The sequence below is a fragment of the Cyprinus carpio genome, chromosome B4 (genome assembly GCF_018340385.1).
Source record: "Cyprinus carpio isolate SPL01 chromosome B4, ASM1834038v1, whole genome shotgun sequence".
Classification (NCBI taxonomy): domain Eukaryota; kingdom Metazoa; phylum Chordata; class Actinopteri; order Cypriniformes; family Cyprinidae; genus Cyprinus; species Cyprinus carpio.
The window spans coordinates 13181743-13204747 of NC_056600.1; the positions used below are offsets into that span (position 1 = coordinate 13181743).

The following is a 23005-nucleotide window of genomic DNA, read 5'->3' on the forward strand; positions in this document are numbered from 1 at the left end:
ATTGATGTCTACAAACCTGAATGCTTAAAATATCTCATGGGCAGACAGACACACATTTATGTGATATCTTTTAGGTAGTAGGGAAATTTTGTATGCATGAAAGAAAAATAAAAAATAGAAGCTATCATCAACAAGCAACAAAACAAACAAACAAAATGATAGCAAACTGCAAAAATCTTACTACTTTAAACAGAAATGGTTTATTATCCATTATATTGAATCTTTCAAGTAGTTGGGACAATTTGTGTGCACTGAAAAAAATAAAAATAAAATAACATTTGCACACTATCCTCAAATGACAAAACAAATAGACAACAAATGAGAAATATACAAAACTGCAAAAAACAAAACAAAAAAACAAACATACAAAAACCACAACCTTAATATTATTTCCTTAATATTGAGTCAGGAAACTACAGAATAAACAGAAATGGTTTATTATCCATTACTTTGTTTCTTTTAGGTAGTTGAGACAAAAAAAAAAAAAAAAAAAATAGAAGTTTAAAAAATAAAAACAAAGCAATTGTGTGTACTTTGTGCGCTATCCTCAACAAATAACAAAACAAAGAAAAAAAGATCATAAATGAGAAATATACAAAACTGAAAATAAAGAAGAAAAAAACGTACTACAGATATGGTTTATTATCTATAATGTTGAATCTTTCATGTAATTGGGACATTTTGTGTAGTATAAAATAAAATACAATACAATAAATGAATTATTTTTAGTCAGAAAATAACAGAATAAACAAAACTAGTTTATTATCTATTACTTTGTATATGTATTTTGTGTGCAACATACAAGATAAAATAAAATATTAAATAAAATAGTGTTCCTGTGGCTAAGTGATAGAGCACTGCGTTCGCAGTGCAAAGGTTGTGGGTTCGATTCCCAGGGAACACTTGTTAGGTAAAAAAATGTTAGCCTGAATGCACTGTAAGTCGCTTTGGATAAAAGCGTCTGCTAAATGTAAATAAAATATTCGACATTCAGCTAGAAAATAAGATACAACAGAAACTAATCTTGCATAATTGATAAACAAAACCTGTTTCTTCTGTTATACTTTATTAGTCATCTAATTTGATTGACTACATTGCATTTCAAAAGCACTGATATTTTCACTCTGCTTGTATGTACTTGCTGCAATTCAGACAGAGGATATGAGTAGTATGAAGTGGAAGCAGTGCAGTCAGTGGATTTCTTAGTTCACTGTTTGTACTTTTTTTGTTAATTATTTAATTTAATTTCAGCAAGAAGGTAGTTAACACTTCTGTTAATAGAGATCGCTAAGACATGTGACCAACTGGGCGGCAACGTCATCGGAACGCAAAGAATTATGCGTATGTTTGGCCAGTTTACCTGGGCTGGCATAGCAGGCTAGTGTTCTGGCATGAAAATAATGAAAAAATAGCGTGAAAAACAGAATATAATCGTACAAAATGCAGTGGACTAAAGAAAAACATTGTCGGACCATACCGCCTAAAACTAAATCCTAATGCAAAGACGAGATATGACGAGAAAAAAAAGGGAATCAAAGGACTGGATCCTTACGAGCAGAGCGACTGGTCAAGGGACGTCAATCTGTTGCCCAACTTCCAGCACCCATATATTTACAACTACATGATATTAAGTGTTAGTGCATACACACACAAAGTTTTCTATGGACTTTTTTATAATGTAAATGAATTCATTTAAATGTATTTACATGTTAAATATGTAAAGAAACAGAAATTAAGTTGGATTGTTACTACTATTTAAGTTATGTACTTGTGTTTGCAAACAAAAGAACACTGATTTGCACAATTATTCCTTAATACAGATAAAGGAGGCAGAATTTCATTCAGTCTTTGTGTATTTTATTTACAGACATGGCTAAAAATCATTACATGTGAGAAGAGACATTGCAAAATCTTTTGGAAAACATTTACATATTAGATGTGAGCATGGTATATAATTCTCCAAAAAGGCTTGAACCGGTCTGTGTTCGTGGCTTTGACCTCAGTATGGCCGAGGTACAGAGAAGGGGTCCAGTCAGGATCACACTCCAACATTTCATAGGCAGGTTTGCCTGCAAATACAGTCACCAAATAAATTGCTATGTAGCCTAGATGTACAACATTTAAAACTGATTAACGTTACGCTTTAGTACGTTGGTAACTTAAGCTCATATTCTAGCCATTTCATGCTACTTAACAGTTAACATTGGCCTAACGTCAAATCTAATGGTCTGGTTGAGTCAAACAAAACACACTGGTTATTTGCCCACAACATAACATTTACAGAGAGTAATTGTAACTTACCTTTGTGAAAATGTTTTGAACACACCATCGTGTGGAGTGTTATCGAAGGTAATCTTGGGCTCCTTACTGCTGCTAACGTTATCCATGCCATTCGTCAACTTTTTGTCACCTCTGAAACATGGCTTGTACTATTATTTTTCCACGCTGGAAAACGATAAAAGTATATTCCGTTCTTAAGCTTTACGTCATTTCTATCGTGAGAACGACTATTCCAGTTTATAACAGCGTTCTTCCCTCCATGCATAGAAGTCTGGCGCGTTATGTTTGTGCCGCGGTTTCCCAAAATGCTTTGCGTTCACCACTGGGAATACGTCATGATGACGACACATTAGCAATCTCTATAGGATAATCATACATGGTTACCAACTGATGTCAATAATCACAAAATGACCATATATCTCTGGTTTGTACACTAAACAATCCAATTTAATAAACATCCCAGTTGGTGACAAGACCACGTTTAACACGGAGAAGATCCCTCGAGCACAACCGGGGCAATTTAATTCACAGAGGGCTTAGTTCAATGACCACAATGTCAGAAATAAATTCACTTTCTCAAGCAAAGAGCTCTTTTGTTCCACTCGAACAGTACAGAGGGCACCAGAGAAAATGCGTAAGATAAAGACTCTCTCATAATAGATAAGGTTCCTTTGACAGAAGCCTCCGAGAAGCAGATTCGCCCTTGGCCCAAATGCCCTTTAATGAAAGCCTGTATTATGTCTGCATGAAGTCTCTTAAGGACAGAAGAGCAGGACTATAAGGAGCAGCAGGCCCCACAGCCACCACCTGAGGATGAGGTCACATCCACATTTACCCACAATTCCCAGCTGCAGGACACCGGGTGGGAGCGCATCGAGTAGTGGCCTTTCTGAAAACGACAGAACATGGGGCGGGCGGTTTGGGGGGGGGGGGGGGGGGGGGTATGGGGGGCTGGGAACAATACAACAAAAGAGACAGAAAGAAAAAGGAAAAAGAGAAAGGTACAGGCAGACAAAAGTAAGAGCATTCATTAAAAGCCATCAGATTGTCTTCCTGTCCTATCAGCCAGCATCAAAACCATCTGCAATCTAGAGGGGAACTACAAAGTGGATCCTGGGGCCTACAGAAGTGAGGTTTTGATCAGACTAATTAAAAGCCATTTTGTTTTAAACAAACAGACACAACTCTAATTGGCTCTTTTCCATAAGAAAGGGAAGATGTTGAAAGTGAGAGAACGCACAGGGAAGATCAGAGAGAGGCTCTCAGGCAGAGGGGCTCTCGCACACTCACACACTCACACACACACACCAGCTCGATAAAGCCACAGACAAAGAACATGCACAAACACACACGTATCAGCAAATACTTCCATGTATTATATCAGTAACAGCTAAAAGAATGTATGATCAAACTTCATGGAATGGAACATCATGCGCACCATAAGCTACAGAGAATTCCCTTACAGTGCAAGATAAAGCCGAGCACATATTTATCAAGGGGTTTCACATTTCTACTGTATCACAGAACAAAGGCTTGATTCTGTGCTGATTTTTTTGCAATATTAAAATACTTCCTCCAATATAGGCAGCTTAATATGCAGATAACGGCTAGAAGAAAGACATTTGTAGGTTTATATCAAAGCATTTCTCTGTTTGAACATCCCGACCAAACCTAACATAGCAACAGCTAAAATAATGGTGTGAGTTTGGTGCAGGTTTGATGAAAAGTGGCAGATAGGGGGAGCATTTGGGAAAACCAGTTTCAATATTCTTTTTGTAAAATTTTGTTATGCAAGTGGAACAGAATTTACACTCCCCAGTTTTAATGGAAGGAGTTTCTTTGCGTCAAAAACAAATAGTAGTGTCCACAATAAATAAAAGGAAAAAACACTGTTAAAAAAAAAATCTAAAATATTTTATACAAATTTATATTTATACAAATATATTATTACATTTATTAATATATTTTAATAATATCAATTTGTTTGTATAAATATACATTTATAATATAATTTATTAATTATTACATATATTATTTTTTATATAAATATAATTTTACACACACAAATATATATATATATATTTATATATATATATATATATATACAGTGTGTATAATATATATACTATATATATATACAGTGTGTATATAATGAATATACTTTCAAAGTATTTTTACAAACATTGGATTATCTTTGAAAATAAATTTACTAAAAAAACTGCATAATAAAAAAATATTATTACATTTATTAATATATTTTAATAATATCAATTTGTTTGTATAAATATACATTTATAATATAATTTATTAATTATTACATATATTATTTTTTATATAAATATAATTTACACACACAAATATATATATATATATATATATATATATATATATATATATATATACACAGTGTGTATATACAGTGTGTATATAATGAATATACTTTCAAAGTATTTTTACAAACATTGGATTATCTGCATAATACTACTTGATAATAAATAAACTGCATAATAAAAAAATCAAATATTAAATTTTTTCACACCATTTTGCAGCCTGAACTTTGCAGAAGAAAGGTCAAATCATCTAATTATTAAAATACTTAATTATTATATTATTTTATTGAGGGTCTTTTATTCAGGACAACTGTATCAACTCAGAACAACAACAAAAAACTGGTATGTACTGCAATTTAATTTTGAATAAACAAATACATTAATACATCCAGGAACTGATCCAAATAAAGCATCATGTCATTAACTACTTTGCTATTGTTTTTGGATACACTAGGGTCAGAGAGCAAAACTGTTACCAAACACTGTGCAAAGTGGGAACAGTGAGTGCTTTTACATACTTGGAAGAATTTCAGGGTAAACTGTAGGTTATCCTGTTACACTGACCCAAGACCAGTGCAAAATCTGAATCCTAATCGAAATCATTTAGTATCAACAGCAGCGATGGTCTCAGATCAGTGGTCAGGACACACTCACTATCAGATCTGAACTCGAGCTCGACCGCTGCAACCAGCCAATGAGTATAGATCCGAAACACTCTCTTGGGACCTGAACGATGCCATACACTCTCACAGGAACACACACACAGAGCAAAATAAACAGAACGACCGCCATGGGCATGTGAAAAATAAGCAAGGTTTCGCAAAATACAAAAGTAGGTCATTGATTTATTGAGTGCAAAAATCCATAGTATTTTTCCCCTTTTCTCTGGTCTCCAATCTTCCCATAAAGTAGAAAGACAGGATCATAAAAGCGAGGAAAAAGTGACTCGCACGCCAAAGAGATGACATTACATTAGCCGCAGCTTCTCATATCCAAGTAACAATGTTCAGTTATCTATATGATAATGGAAGACGTCTGAAACCAAACAATATGAAGATGCACACAATCATGTGGACATAAAAGCCCAAAGCCTTGAGACTAAATCATGTGCGCTGCAATCTGCTCAATAGACGCCTCACAACTTTGTTTGTTTGCTTGCTCTGGGTTGAAAGACAATAAACGCTTCTCAACAAAAGACAGCCGTTCTCCTTTGTACGCTGGCTGAGACATCAGTTCATGGATTGTGAGATTCAGTCACATTGATATGTATACGGCCACATGGGAAGGACAATAATGGCCTCAATGCAGTAAAAACAAAGTGTGCACTGAAGATACAGATCTATATTTACCTAGAGTCTCTATATGCAGATGGTTGTGTGAAATCAACCTGGCATGTTGTTCTCTTGTCATTGCTGGAATTTAAAATCAACAATGGTGTTCTGGAATATGCGTTTTCATAAGAGAGAGAAAATCCAATTTTCATGCCACAAACACCTAATTGGAGTGGATTATTTGTGCCCTATTTGGCAGCGAGACAATAAATATGATGAATTCTTTGGTTTTAAAGTCTATATGTATCTTTGTCAAAAGTGTTAGGACTGAGGCTTTTTAAGGTAGAAGTGTGGGAGGCAAATGCACACATTTTGAGACAAGAGAACACGGATAGAAGACTAAAATGAAGATAAAGACAACACAAAAAAGAGGATAAGCGACAGGAGATAAAGATGAAGAGGTGGTAGACAAAGACAGAGTGATGAAATATCAAACTTATTTGAAATGGCATTGAAAATGACATTTTCAACAAGGCCAAAACTTACATTTTATTCATCAAGAAGTTTTTAACCAAGCATTGGTTAGAATCATTATTAACCAGGATGGAGCAAAGTTTTTGGAGATGAGTGCTGAAAAATAAAGGGACCGTTGATGGCACTTGAAAAGGATCAACTGAGAGAATGAGTTATTTCATTATAATGAAAAATGGTAAACGCATAAAGACACACAATGTACACTCTACTGTTCGGTTTGTAGTCAGTAAGATTTTTTATATATGTGACCCTTGACCACAAAACCAGTCTTGAGTAGTAATTTTCCTACCGTAAATATACTAAAACATAATTTTTGATTAATTAATTTGGACAGCTTTAAAGGCAAATTTCTCAATATTTTGCACCCTCAGATTTCCCCCTCAGAGATATATATATAGGAATGATGCACTGAATTAATAAAAAGCAACAGAAAAGTCAGTTACAAAAAATTATTTCAGATAAATGCTGTTCCTATAACTTCGCTAATAATATGAATTGTATCAAACACCAAACCAGCATATTTTCAGATAAATTTTTCAGATTTATAATTGCTGCTTTTTGCTGATTACAGTTTTTCTTCTTTCTATATATTATTTGTTAATCAGTTAGTAGTCATTATATACAAATAACCATTGCCTCAGGTTATCAGCTAGAAATTTGAAATCAATTTCAGGATAAAGTGCACAAACAAACCATGTACAATAACACCTAAAATATGTGTTACGAAAGTAAATTGTGTCAAATTGTATTTGATGTTGCCTATAAACTCATCACATCCATTTAAGACACATATCCACACAGAGCTGGAGTGAAGGGTCGGAGCGCAGGGTCAGACAGATCACAAAGCGTCTTCATCTCACAGGGAACACAGATCCTCCCTCGACATGATCACAGCAATGGACGCCACCAGCACTAGGGATCTAATCAGCAACTTTCTCAAGTACACGTAGCAAACAGCACCATACCGTTCCTCCCTGTATCTTCATTCCTCTCCGCCCTGTCCGTGGCTTCCTTTCAGACTAGATTCAGGTCAACAGCAACAAACACAGAGAGTGTCCTTTCATCAGGCATTGTTTGGCTTGTGTCTTTCACACTAGGGAAACACAATCAGCGGGTAAGAAGAAAGACAAGGGAGATGGAGAGAGAGACCACAAAGGGAGCTGATTTTTCTCTTGGCTCATAAAATGTATTATTAATCCAATTTTTACATGGGCCCTTAAATTTGGCTCAACAGGGGAGGGGAAAAAAAGGGTCATTGAGCAAATTAATGAGGTAAAACGTAATGATCTGAGATGATCAAAGGCAATCGGTGTTGAGCAAGTACAGGCCACCAATTAGGAAAATAAGCCCAGGAACGGACTTAAATATGCACCACGGCAAACGATGAAAGACAGGGTCGGCGGGAACGTACTAATTTCCCTAAACGAAATAGTTGAGTTATGCAGCAAGATGACTCGAAGTGTGGTGGTTAAGGACAGAGATTAGAGGAACGCAGAAACCTTGAAATCCCACAAGACCACGAGAACAATCAGTTTTGAAAAGGCACAATGAGATGAGCTGCATTCAGCAAACTCTTTTAAGCGTACGCTCGAAATGTCACAAATCTGACACCACAAAACGGAGGTGAAATAAAAAAAAAGGAACAGATCAATTAAGTTAAGTCTTTGTGAAATTTTTTAAATGTTCCTTGCCTTTGAGATGAAGAGCATCAACTCTTGATGTGCATTCAGGAACACTTGCTTGTAGCTTTCAAACGACAAATGCTCATCATTATTATTCAGTGTGATAGAAGCGTGCCCTCTCATTTATTCTTGATTGATCAAAGTGTCAAGGCAACCCAGGCCTCAGACATATCCACTTTCAACAGAGGACCTTTCAAGTGTTTCTGCGTGATAGAGGAGCACTGTCACCAAACGCTGTCTACCGCAAACATTTTAGCAGAAGCAGATAGACTCACATAGATCTTGGAGTTTACTACTGATAACCAATCAAGTGATAAACACTCTTGCACAAGGTCTGGTTCACATTACGGTTATTCTGGCTGTTCGCTTAGACAGGAAAAGAACATCAGACCAACATTTAAACCAACTAGCTATAATTTGTTTTGTGTTATTTATAGGATTAATAGGATTATCTGAAATAAATACACAAACATGAACACACTAAAAAAAAAAGTAGTCGAAAATTATGTATATCCTCAAATAATTTCACAGAAATGACAAAACATAACGGCAGTTCCTGAGAAAGTAGGTGTCATTCATTAGTAATTGTTAATCGTGTAAGTGTTTTTTACAGTACAGTATGTGGGCAGAAAAAGTTCTCACACTTTCTTCAGGATTCAAAACATGCGCACACATGCAACAAAAAAAACAAAACAAAAAAAACACTTTTTGTTACTCATTTTTTTTACTCTTAAATTAGTGAGATTTGTTGTAAGGTCACTTACCTATTCAAGTTTCTAATAATAACATACAAAAAAAATCCATCTTAACACATTTCATGTTTCTAAGGCGACCAGAAGTCCATCATTCTATTATTCTATTATTATTACAAACCCGATTCCAAAAAAGTTGGGACACTGTACAAATTGTGAGTAAGTACGGAATGGAATAATTTACAAATCTCATAAACTTATATTTTATTCACAATAGAATATAGATAACATATAAAATGTTGAAAGTGAGACATTTTGAAATGTCATGCCAAATATTGGCTCATTTTGGATTTCATGAGAGCTACACATTCCAAAAAAAGTTGGGACAAGTAGCAATAAGAGGCCGGAAAAGTTAAATGTACATATAAGGAACAGCTGGAGGACCAATTTGCAACTTATTAGGTCAATTGGCAACATGACTGGGAATAAAAAGAGCCTCTCAGAGTGGCAGTGTCGCTCAGAAGTCAAGATGGGCAGAGGATCACCAATTCCCCCAATGCTGCGGCGAAAAATAGTGGAGCAATATCAGAAAGGAGTTTCTCAAAGAAAAATAGGCAAAGAGTTTGAAGTTATCATCAGCTACAGTGCATAATATCATTCAAAGATTCAGAGAATCTGGAACAATCTCTGTGCTTAAGGGTCAAGGCCGGAAAACCATACTGGATGCCCTCATCTTCGGGTCCTTAGACGGCACAGCATCACATACAGGAATGCTACTGTAATGGAAATCACAACATGGGCTCAGGAATACTTCCAGAAAACATTGTCGGTGAACACAATCCACCTTGCCATTCGCCGTTGCTGGCTAAAAATCTATAGGTCAAAAAAGAAGCCATATCTAAACATGATCCAGAAGCGCAGGCATTTTCTCTGGGCCAAGGCTCATTTAAAATGGACTATGGCAGTGGAAAATTGTTCTGTGGACAGACGAATCAAAATTTGAAGTTCTTTTTGGAAAACTGGGATGCCATGTCATCCGGACTAAAGAGGACAAGGACAACCCAAGTTGTTATCAACACTCAGTTCAGAAGCCTGCATCTCTGATGGTACGGGGTTGCATGAGTGCGTGTGGCATGGGCAGCTGACACATCTGGAAAGGCACCATCAATGCTGAAAGGTATATCCAAGTTCTAGAACAACATATGCTCCCAACCAGACATCTTCTCTTTCAGGGAAGACCTTGTATTTTTCAACATGACAATGCCAGACCACATACTGCATCAATTACAGCATCATGGCTGTGTAGAAGAAGGATCCGGGTACTGAAATGTCCAGCCTGCAGTCCAGATCTTTCACCATAGAAAACATCTGGAGCATCATAAAGAGGAAGATGCGACAAAGAAGACCTAAGACATTTCAGCAACTAGAAGCCTGTATTAGACAAGAATGGGACAACATTCCTATTCCTAAACTTGAACAACTTGCCTCCTCAGTCCCCAGACGTTTGCAGATTGTTATAAAAAGAAGAGGGGATGCCACACAGTGGTAAAACATGGCCTTGTCCCAACTTTTTTGAGATGTGTGATGCCATGAAATTTAAAATCATCTTATTTTTCCCTTAAAATGATACATTTTCTCAGTTTAAACATTTGATATGTCATCTATGTTGTATTCTGAATAAAATATTGAAATTTGAAACTTCCACATCATTGCATTCTGTTTTTATTCACAATTTGTACAGTGTCCCAACTTTTTTTGGAATCGGGTTTGTACTTTTAAACAACTTTGTAATTTGTCCTCTAGTCAAAGAGATTTTTCTTTCAGCGAAAGAAAGTGCTCCAGTGACACAACTTTGTGCACTACAAATTAAGCTGTGTCAAAAAGGATAAGTTGGACCACTGGATAAAATTCCAAAAATTAACACTTATTCATCATTAAATTTACTGTCACTGTTAAAAGTGACAGTAAAGTCATTTATAATAATACAATTTCTATTTCAATATCATGAGGAGGGATATGCCAGTATCAAATTTTCCTGTTGCGATTAATTGCTAACGCTTTTATAACGGTATACGGTATTATCCTGGTATTGCAATTTATTTAAAAAAAAAAGGTTATGATACAGTATAACAGGTTAAATAACTTTTTTTTTTTTACAAAAATAACTGAACATTTAAATACAATAAAGCAATACAGAAAAATATATTAAGTTAAAAGTTTTACACAGATTAAAGTGCAAAAGAACTAGAAAGACCAATAGATATCACTTTACAATAAGACCTTATTAGTTAACCTTAGTTAATGCATTAACATTCACAATGAGCAATAGCTACATTTGCTACAGTAGTTATAAATTTTTGTTAAAAATACAAGTCTTAGTTCATGTTAGCTCAATAACGCAGTTGCAACTTTCGATTTTAACAACGTGTTATTAAATATTGGAATACCTAAGATTAATGAATGTTCAGAGGAATTTTTCATTGCCAGTTTATGTTAACTAATGAATTAACTAATGATAACTAATGAAGCCCTAATGTAAAGTGTGAATGAACAATGAAGAATCAAAACACTTTCAAACAATATCTAGGGCATGTTGTAGTCCAGATCAAAATAAAATAAAAAAAAATGGTTGAAAATAAATAGCCTATTAAGTCTAAATATTTAAGTATTTGGCGCTGTGATGAACGCCATATCGAATACACAAATCTGAATGGCTATTTAAAATTATTTAAATATGTTTTAGAAAATAGGCAGCTGCTTTATTTATGGGGTTTCCGGGGTAAGGGCTGCATTTTCTGCAGTTTATAGTCATCTGCTGTCAAGAGTGTGAATGTGCTTTCATTCAATGCGTCTCTCACGTGTTTGGTCATGTGCTTCTCATGCGTGCTTGTTTACATCAGAGCGGCACACGGTCATTCATGCAGCATACAGCGTTGTTGTGCATTTTGACCAGTTGATGGGAATAGTATTCTTAAAATGCATTCCAAATTCTGAATGATTTGTAATATATAACTATTCACGGTATTTAGAAGTGCCCACAATAACAATATCGTGCATATTCATTACCGTGATATACCGGCACATGTCTAATCATGAGTCACTGAAGAGTTGAGTAATGGCTGCTGAGAATTCAGCTTTGCCATTACAGGAATAAATTACATTTTAAAATATAATAAACTTGAAATAAATGTAAACTTTTGCTGCACATTATTCATATTTTCATTTCACAGATAGATATATTAAAGGGGTGACACCCACTGACTCACTGTGGCCCGCAGTTTATCCTAAATTTAGAAGAAAAAACACACAAGTGTAAACTTACTGATGAATAATTAAAACATCTGCACAAGGTTAACACACAAATCCGTTCACACACAAGGTTAGTGAAAGAGACCCAAACTCGTCATAACAAAAAAACGTTCACTGAACATATTCCAAAGACTTCTCTAGCCTTCTGGATATTTGCATGTCCCAGAATAGCTCATTTATTCAGAAGTGCTGAGAGAGGGCAGGGGAGGGGGGCAAGCAGCTGACCTGCTACACAGCTGGAACTGCCAGGAATGATCCTCAGATCCCATCCAACTAAACTCAAACACTGGACCCCACTAGAAAGAGTTCAGCAAGCGCTAAGAACCAATAAGCACACGGCACAGATGTGCGCACATCCAATCAGAGACCCGTGCGAGCCCCGAACTGGGGCAGGGAGCGAGAGCATCACGGGTCACACGCAGCTGTGTGGATGTCCGGCCCAAAGCCACCAGAGCGACGGCCCGAACACATGGCCAGTGCTTCGCTGCTGGGCTGCCTGCACAATCTGAGCCCAGAAACTCAGTTACTTTGTTCTCACTGCGTTTTTTTCCCCCACCCCTCATGATAATGACGACCTGTCCCAGATTCTGTGGTTATGAGAAGAATCACATCAGTTGTATGTCAAAACACAATCACAATGCACTTGGCAGACGGCTCACCAGAGGAGAGCAGCGGGGAAAGATATTTCTCAATTTGCCAACAATTGAATATTTCATGGTTTCGTAAAGAAACTTAGTGTCTTTCATCCATTCTAATCCTGACCTCAAAATTGGGGTATTTTGGTTCCCAATCTATTTCTGCTGTTCTATAAGCCAGCTTTTGCATGGTTAAGTAGAGACAATGCTAAGACAAGCCTTTTAAGCCCATTAGCCTTATAATTCATATGTCTTGGCAAATGCTATTCAGTGTAGTCCAAGATCTGCTAGCACTATCTTCCTGCTGGCTTGTTGGAGTGGGTTAGAGAGGGAAACAGAGTAAGAGAGGTGGGAGGAAGTGCAAGCTTTTTGCTCATGCTGAAGAGAGAGAGAAATGGAAAAGGAAAAGTATGCTCTAGCAGGCCACCACATGTTGAAGAATTTGTTTACAGTTTCCTGTCCTGTGATCAACACACAGTTCAAACGGACAACAGAGGAGATGCGGTGGGTGAAAAGGATTCTGATCTATTCTTGTGTTCCTAAGGGTCAACATACATTTAAATGGACAGTTCATCCCAAAACAAAAATTCTGACATCATTAACTCATCCTCATGTCATTCTGAATCTATCGGATACAAAAGGACATATTTTTCACCATCAAATAACTTCAGAAAATTAGTAACTTTTATGGGTTATTCACACATTTAAATTAAATAAAAAGAAAAAGTATAGATTCTGGTTTTTCTAAAAGTTGAACTTCTTTTGTAACCTGAGGGTCATGCTTTTTAAAATGACACGAGTTTGTAAGACACTGCAAAAGATGCAATCGCAGCAATCAAACAGTCAATCAAGTTTTCCATCCCTGTTCATTATAATGGAGAAGAAAAGAGCAGCTGGCACATTATTCAAAACTTCTCTTTTTGAGTTTCACATCTGAAAAAAAATTTTTTAAACTAAATGAGGATAAGTGATTGAAAAAAAAAAACTGAAAATTAAGTTCTGGCTTGTAGAAATTCCCCCTAGGGTTAGGGTTAGCACTCAAAACCTTTTCTTGTTTTGTCTGCTTTCCTTTTCATTATTAAGTTACACTCAGTCAAACAGTCATGATTTATTTTGAGTGTCAGTTCAGATGTGGCCTTAGGGACAAGGACTATACCTGGCCTATAATACTGTCGTGCCAAAGTGATGTATTCACAAAACCGGTTAAGTGATAATCTGAAGAGCAATGTGAATTTATCAGTCTGAATGATGGGAGTAAATGAGAGAGAGCGAGCGAGAGAGAGAGAGAGAGAGAAAGAGAGAGAGAGAGAGAGAGAGAGAGAGAGAATGCACAGTGATTTTTCTCTCCCTCCCTGCAATCGGAAACCAATCCCTGATTCTGTGTGGAGATATGGAGAAACTCTGCGACTAACACGGCCTAAAATAACTCTTATGGCATTTTCAACGAGTGTTTTTTTTTTTCAATGGGAGTTTCTGTTGAGTTCTGATATTAAAAACAGCAACATCCAAGATCTAATGTCTGGTTATGTACTTATCAGAGAGGAATTCATTCAGAATAAAGTCAGTGGGTTTTGAATGAAGAAACACAAATTCTCTCTTAAAAGAGACTCTTAATAAGTGCCTGTGAAAGGAGAAAAATGAGGGGAAAAAAGACTCATTATGCAAATTATGACAGAATTATGAGGCAAGGCTTTGTGGGTAATAGCCAAAACTCACTCCAAGTAAAGTGTTAATAAACGTTTGCCAAAAAGGGAACAGCCTCGGTGCATTCAACATGACTCCACTAAAAAGAAAAGTTTAATTCAATGACAAAACAACAAAAATCATTGTAGATTTCCATCAGAATTCATAGGAACTTTTTTCCCTTTTGATTGTTGAGCCCTTGTCTTCCTATTACATTACATTTCATTCCTATAATAAATTATAGAAATCACACCAGTTGATTATCTGACTACTTTATCACAACGTTTATGAATTTGTGAACACTAAAATCAATCACCAACGCATTAGAGCCAACACAGTAATATATGACTTACTTGAGCAAATTACTTCTCTCCTATCCATACAGAGCCAGCGTTAATTTTTCATTAGATTAATGTGTGAACTCAACAGCTGGATTTTATGGGGTTCACTGCGATCTGTTTTACACCATTAAAAGCCATTGAAATATTTAAAAATCATAAGTTTTCTGTGCAAGTCAAATTTGTGAGTGCAAAAAAACTGTACATAGAACGACAGATTGTACAGGACATCCCTAAAATTATAAAATGATGGTGGGTGTAACTTAATTTGAGCATATACATCTCAAAGTCCTGTTTCGAGAGAAGTTTTATTTTATAAGTCAAATAATATTCATGTCTCATTTAAATGTCATAGAGCCTTTTATGTTCAAATTATGTTTCCCCAAATTATTATTAAGTGATTTACAAACCCACAATTCAGAGATGCATTTGCGGACATAATCGTTTTCCTAACAGAATACACATTTTCACTTATTTTTCAAAATGTCAGAAATTCACTACAAAGACACATAAACCAAGCCACTTTGTTTACCACTAAAATCATAAGATCTACTGACCACTGCACATCTGTCTTCTAGTAGTTTCATTTTTCAACAGAGCGATAAAGTTAAAAGTCCTATAACTATATTTTAGAATTACAACATTATAAATGTATTATTATTTTAGATTATTTTTGTGTTTAATCTACTTTATGTTGTTTCCAAAACAATGAATAGCCTGTGGGCTTGCAGAAAACATATTTCACTAACTCTTCAAAGTGACTAATCTGACCTGGGTTGGGGGGGCATCAAATATATTATGTTAATAAATGCATGTGTGGACATACGCCCAGTAGCTAAATGAAAAAATAATCAATTCTGAGCTGATGAGAATGGTGATTCTGATATGATTTGGATTGAAATATGCTGCGGTTTGAAGCAGGAATGATCGAGTTGCTGATGATTGGAGGGAAAAGCGCTCTAATCCCAGCTGGATTACTATGACTATGGAAAGGGAAAGATCGCAAGAGCGGGCTGAGAGAGAGGTAGAGATTGCGGAGCTCCTTCCCGTTAACGCCGCTCAACAACAGGCAGTCACGCGAGCAGCGGCTCCGCGCGCGCTCATACCGAACACGAAAACACACGCACATATCACAAGTTAAAGTTCAATACTGTCTCAATCCACTCACCTAATGCTGTGTACGGCTTCGTCCACGTGTCGCGAAGGAAAACGACCCTCCGGGAGAGGTGAACAGGGTCGGGATGTTTTATTTGGGTTGATTTGCGCTGGTCTCTCAAGGACGAGGTGAAATCCCAGGGCTGGTCACACACAAACAACAACGCCAGAGCAAATTACAAAAGGCAAAGACTTGGGGGAGGAGAAGTCAATTTGTTTCGTGTTCTAAACAGCAGGCTCTGAGCCAAGAGTGGTTACCTTAGCGCCGATACTCGGTTGAGCAAAGCAAATGTGTCAAAACTGGACCATTTAAATCTAACACACTGGGCTTGGCTAAAGCGCTTCATGCAATTTAAAGCAGTTAATGTGCGCGCGCTCTACCTGAGGCGCATCGCGACACATCGTTTGTACTTCACGAGTTTTAGAATAGAGTTTCTCGTTCAGGTAATGGCCAATATTCCCGTCTAAACGCAGGCTGTAAGTCATATCCCGTACTCAAAGACTGCATTTGGGATGTCTAAAGTGAGCGTTTAGGTCAGTTTTGAAACATTTTATTAATTCACAGTTGTCCTCAGCCGCTCTTGAACCCCTTTACTGGGGTCGAATCAGCGCGAGCCCCTCCGGGTGCCTTGTTTTAAGGTGCATTCGCAGGGCGAGCGCTTTAAAAATGCCAATAACCATCATGTCATCTTTCCTCGCGAGCGACACTGGCTTTATGCTTTATACCTGCGTGCCGGTGGCGCAGGGATGCGCACAGGTGTTCATCACTCGCGTCGTGCAGTAGCAGTTTCCCTCACGCGCTCTGTTTATTTTAATTCACCTGTCAAGTCACGTGCCGGGGCATCTCTATTACAAAACACGCTTGTGTAGGCAAATGTTTTCAGCTGTACTTAAAATTTGTTGATATAAATATTAAAGTTTTCATATTAATAATTATTGCGAATTTATTTAATAGTAAGCTATACGGGCTTCATTTAAAAGAAATCAAATCACAATAGCTAGTTATTTTCAGAATTAGCCATGAAGTTGGAGACAAATCTGCGCGTTTGATTCCTAAAATGAAATTTGCTACCGATTTGATTTCATCTATCCAAACAAACATCCATGGATTATTTAATAAGGTCAGCATTTAATGCAATTTAATATTAGAGTGAAACATTACATTTCATGGAGCTCAATGTATATGTGTGTGTGTGTGTGTGTGTGATATATATATATATATATGTATATATATATATATATATATATATATATATATTGTGTGTTTCGCCCTTTGTGTAACCCTTTTTTGTGTGTGTGTGTGTGTTTCGCCCTTTGTGGCTGACTTTTAACTACCTGGAACTGCTTACCTGAGTGTGTCAATTAGACGCTGTTTGAATTAAGTTCTCATGTTTTGGCAGAAGTTTAGCTGGCGCCTCACGTGCGCGTGCGCAGTTATAAGCAGCAAAGGTGTGAATAGGCTTTTCACGCATTTAGTAATAAATACATATTATAGGCTAAGTAAATATATATCAGACAGTTACGACTTTTTTGTCAGGCAATTATAACTCTTGTTCAATTATAATACAGACTTTTGGTGCAATCGAGAGACCCACTTTGAAAACAACTCAATCACCCTCAAGTTCTAGCAACAGTGAACTTGAACCCTGAACAGTTTAGCATGTAATGAAGTAGATTTTAAATTTGGATAAACGTTTATTGTGCGTGGACTATTTTCTTGCAAATTTAAGGCCAATATTGTCATTTAAAACTTCCCCTGACGTTTGTCATATGAAAACAGACAAACGACTGGTTAACATGTGCCAGCTGAAAAGGCATTGATGTTATTGTTCAGTGTTGTTAGACGATCAGGAAAGTCAAGGTTTAAAAAAGAAAGCTAGCATAACTGAGGTATTTTCGTTATGTTGTGGGCTTCACAAAACAAGAATGAGGCTGCTTCTAGGCATATTAGTTCAGAGCAATTATTTAGGGTGAATGCAGCACAAGTCAAATAGGAAAAGCGCACCGTATACAGGTTCAATTAAAGCAGAATATAAAAAAAAATGCTTAATCTTTACAAAGTAGTCCTTTGATAAGAAGGAAATACCAAAAATTATAGCATTTTGAATTTCGTCTTGCACCGTTAATAAGCCATATCTAATCTGCTGCATATTATATTTTATGATGCATGTGTATTTATAACATAACATGTAAGACATGAAGGTAGTACAGCATGTAAATCACATTGAGCGTCTTGAGAGGATATTTTACACAGATTCCAGTTCTCACAAATAATCATAACTGACCTCTAGCGGTGGATAAGCTCTATTGCAGACAGGTAGTGAATTGTTCATTGACAGTCAAACTGTAAAGGACTCTCTCTTTCTCATGCACAGTCACGCATAGCTCATTGCAACGTCGGAAACACGAATCCGTCTGTTCTATTCCAAGCAAAAGAATGAAGGAAATAGTTTAAAAAGACTCACAAACTTATGCAGCCTGTCCTGTTCAAGGCGAACCATATCAGCGCTTTCCATCCGAGAAACTGCCTAGAACTAATCCTTAATTTCCTGCTATCAGTGACACTCTCGATGAACTGTTCAGATTAATTTTAATCATGCTACTTCACCTTACATAAAAACATAAATTGTTATAAATAATAATAATAATAAAATAAATAAAAAACAGCATGGTGTTATTAAAAAAAATTGAAAATACATAAAATAAATAAAAACAAATCTCATATGAATAATACAAATATGATCTTAAATTTTTAGGGGAAAAAATAAATTTTCTCAAGTTTTATGTAGGTCTATTAATGCATACTAAGTTCTTACTATACACACACACATATATAGATATAGTAAGAACTTAGTATAACAATAATAATAATAGTATAAATAATAATAATACAAAAGCTGTCACTAGAGAAGAACCCTCTCAGAAGGTACTAATATGTACCATTAGGTAATAATTTGCAACCTTTAGACGTAAATAAGGTACAAAAGTGTACCTTTTGAAAGGGTGACATTGTAAGACAATTCTTCCAAGAGGGGATCAATTCATGAAAGATAGTCGAGATCAGCTGTCATTAAATGCATTTGATGATATTTTCCATATTTAATCTGCTCAAGGTGTCACTGAACGGCTTTATTAAAATGAAACAACCATCCCAGCACAAAGGCAGCCAGTTCAGGTTCTCCTAGTAAGTGAATTCAGGAAATGAACAATATTTGTCTCACATTGTTATAAATGCCCTTGCTGCAATGTTCATTTTGGGGGTTCATTATTGGATTCTCCATATTATTTGTTGTAGTTTAAAGTCTTGCGAGTTTTGGGACCCCCATTTGTCTTCACAGAAGATAAGATGGGAATTTGGTAATCTTCCAGTCTGCTTTTCTTCTATATCTTAATAGCCTATCTGTGTTATAGGCACAGTGATTAATGCTGAAGGGATTTAGAGAGGAGGATACAAATGCAGACAGTCTCTCATCAGCCCATATCAAACAGCCTGGGAGATGTTTAATATATGGGTGTATTTGGTCTCCAGCTTACAACTGTCTGCTTAAAGCTTTATTACTAAAGAATCATTTGGAGGGGGGAGAAAGCATCTCTTGATAGAGTGAGTGACTAATAACTAAAGCCGACAGCGAGCGCAAAAATGTGCTTTCTCTCTCGCGCACACACAGAGCAAGTGACAAGACCGCTCTGTGCGCACAACAGAGAAGTCAAAATGTGACATATTCTTGCTGGCGGTGGGATAAAACTCAATCAACCTAAACCGTCTTCCCTCAGACAAAATTACACACGCACACATGCAACACACAAAAGTGCATGCAAACTTAAGGTGAACAGAGCCACAACAATACCACATTTTCTCATGCAGTGTCCAGTATTTAGCCACGACTGTCGTTAACAGCTTAGGAATGAACTATTAATGCCATGCGAAAAGCGAATGCCACCACTAAAATGATACCTCACCTCTCCAGGTAAAACAGCAGCCCCACAACCCTGTGTGCTGCATTAGGGAACAGCAGAGACAGAGAGACAGATTGTGTGAGAGTTGTGTCTAATCCCCATAAGCATCAAGGCAGCAGCTGCCGTGTACAGAAAGAGGGACTTGGGGGGGCTGGGGGTTTCGCAGTTTGCAAAAGAGATACACACTCTTCTCCAACATGTAGTCCTGTTGTGAACATACAGAAGAGAGCCCAAAGTCTGAGAAACCTAGTGAAAATGCTTATTTCAAATTTATTATAATAAGAAGAACACATTTCCTAATTTATTTATAATAAATAAAAAATATTTATTTATTTTATTCATTTACTATTTATTTATTAGAAAAAAAAACACCCTACAAATGGTCCTTTTCAAGATCTGTTATGCTGCTTCTTCAGTAGAATAATAACAACAAGCGCTACGAAACTTCACATTCATTCAGACTAATAAAAAAAGAAAAAAACTAAATATGAAAAGTCAGCTAGATAAATAAAATGTATAAACTAAAAATCTTAAGAAAAGAAAATCATATGGTTTCATATGATATATATGAAATTTACATTTCATATATATATCAGAATTCTTTTAGATTTTTTTAAATCCTGAAACCTTCTGCTTCCAGGTTTAGATTAAAATTTAAAGTGGTTTTTAAAACGATTTTCAATGTGATTTCAGGCTTTTAGAACCCACTCTATGTTATGTGATCTTGCCTTGACCCCAATGTTGCTACACACTGTGAACAGTGGGATATACATCTATGTGAAGAATTTACTGGGCTGTACCATCTATACCCTCCCGTTCACAGCGAGATAACATGCAGTGACTCAAAATCTTTCATGCCCAATCCAGTCTATCAACTCTCAATGTAAAATCCACCAAACCCTAGCTCTGAAACGAACTTGCACATGACAATAGAACTGAAACATATTGTGATTCTGTAGACATCTGATAACTTCCAGCCTGTGTGATAAAGTGAAAACCCCTGGATAAACAACCCTGTTTACGACATGGACACGTTTTGAGTGAGCTGGGTTTTTGTCCTGGTCTGTTTTTGTTTGCGCTCCTCGGCGCCCCGGTCTCGTCAATCTTTCACCGTTCAAGCTGTTTAAAGGTGGACGATTTATGGTTAGCAAGGCATGGCAGACGGAGCTGAGGTCACACCATATCAGCTAGCGACAATAGCCATTGTTTGTGTGCTCAACAGGAAGTGGCTGTGTGGGACTTCCTGCGGCTGATACCTAGGGTTGGACGGGGGCGGAGTGGCAGCCAGGCAGCCCCGTGGCCGATCACATTGTTCCAGGTAGGATATCATGGTAACGTCGGTCCCTCGGGAATGAATGTTTTCCACCAAAGCGGCTCAGTCCCACAGCCTTAATATAGAGCTGAATACAGTCCCATCGAAACCAATGTAGTCTCCTAGAGTGACACAAACAGAGAAAGGCAAACAAAAACACAAACATGAAAACATCCAGACAGAGACATTTTTCCTCTACATGATTTTATATACACAGTATTTGTATATGTCACTATTAATGTCAACCTGTTGACACTTCCAGATTTGTGTTCTTTCTTTTATCTATGCTATAAGAAAACTTTGATCATACCTTTCAAAGAAATTTCACTACTATATTTTCACCCATAATAAAGCAACATTCCTTACCAACAAGACCCTTTGACCGCTAAAGTGCGTTCTCAAATGCCGAAAGGCTTTAACCCACAAAAACTGTTTTTTGTTGGCAGATTGCAGCTTTCACACCCACATTAGCTGCAACATGCGGTTGTTCGGTGGATCCACTCAAAAACAAATGCCCAGGAATTTTCCGCAATAACCCCACTGCCCAAAGCCATCCCGAAGGGCTCGGAGACATATTTAACTCTCATTCCTGCAGCGGGGCCCGGTTCTTCACAACGGCACCTTTTGTGGCAAGCATTTTTCTATTAACCTTTAAAGAATGGAAGAGGATATAGAGAACAGGACAAACAGACCGTGTGGCGGGCAGTGCTAACGTCGTGCGACAGATGTGCAGATGGTGTGTTACAGTAAAAGATCAAGGCAAGAGAGAGAGAGAGAGAGAGAGAGCGCTTTTATACGCCACTCAAACGTTCCTCGTGCCTTTAAAACTCCTCCAACCTAGATTTGCCTCACCAGACCAACTGATATTCTGCACAGGAGATCTGACACTCAAGTGTGGCCATATTGACAACCGTTTGTTCTCGATAAGAGCGAGCGCAATCTTAATGAGAGGAATGAGGCCCTTTACTAAAAAAAACAAAAGTAGACGTGTTAGTCTGACAAAGGCCTTGTGTGGGAAACATTTTACCCTACCGCCACCATCCACTGACGAAAAATAGCCATTCGCCTGATTCATTGGACACAAAGAACGGAATATTTATCGGTCAAAAGCATCCACATCTGTTGATTTGTCGTGAGTCACTCAGCTTTGACTATATATAGTATTGCATCTGACGTTTCCTAGCGTAAACATCCATTGGGTTTGTTTGTCATACCTCTAGTCTAAATGGGGGAGAGCTCTTGTGAGGCAGACTGTCCTTCTTCTCCCTTTGGGACAACTGCCAAGCACAGGGAACTAAATATGGCTGGCTGCTGTCACAGTAATTCAGTTATGGGCATATTAACATACAATGGGTGTGATTCATTGAAGAGGGCCTTAACGCAGCTAATAAGCATGATTTGCTTGTTTTTCACTCATAAACGCTGAGATTTATAAACTGGTCCCTGAATGATGATGAGTGTTTGTGTAAAAGCATGAAACGCTTCGCAAAGATCTATCCGTCTCTGCTTGGTTGGGTGCAACTGTGTTTAGGTGAAAAAAAAATACTCAATTGAAACCTCACTTTTTCTACAGGATGTTTGGGAAGAAACCAGATCCATACAACGTTCATGGTCCAAGAAGTTCTGACAAAAAATGACTATTAATCTGGGTTTGTCATCCATCCAGGTTTTTTTTTCTTTTCAATCCAAGATGCTGCACACTGACTACTATTTAACAAGATTTCTACAGTTTCTGTAGTAAGTTGTGGCAGTGCTCGTTACTCATACAAAATTTGCTGCGAGGGTTGACAGGGCATTGCTAGGTGATTAGGTTGGTTGCTATATTAT

At 37.0% G+C, this 23005-nt stretch overlaps 1 protein-coding gene across 4 annotated transcripts in view; it reads right to left on the bottom strand.

The window, feature by feature from the left end:
- sox5 (SRY-box transcription factor 5) overlaps nucleotides 1-16476 on the bottom strand; it is a 205180-nt gene extending 188704 nt beyond the window's left edge. For all 4 annotated transcript variants that reach the window (XM_042722035.1, XM_042722033.1, XM_042722034.1 and 1 more), the window contains exons 1-2: nucleotides 16168-16476; nucleotides 15923-16052 (exon numbers count right to left, since the gene is read on the bottom strand). The gene's annotated coding sequence lies outside the window, so the exon portion shown is untranslated. The remainder of the gene's footprint in view (nucleotides 1-15922; nucleotides 16053-16167) is intronic.
- Between the last annotated feature and the right edge of the window lie 6529 nt (nucleotides 16477-23005).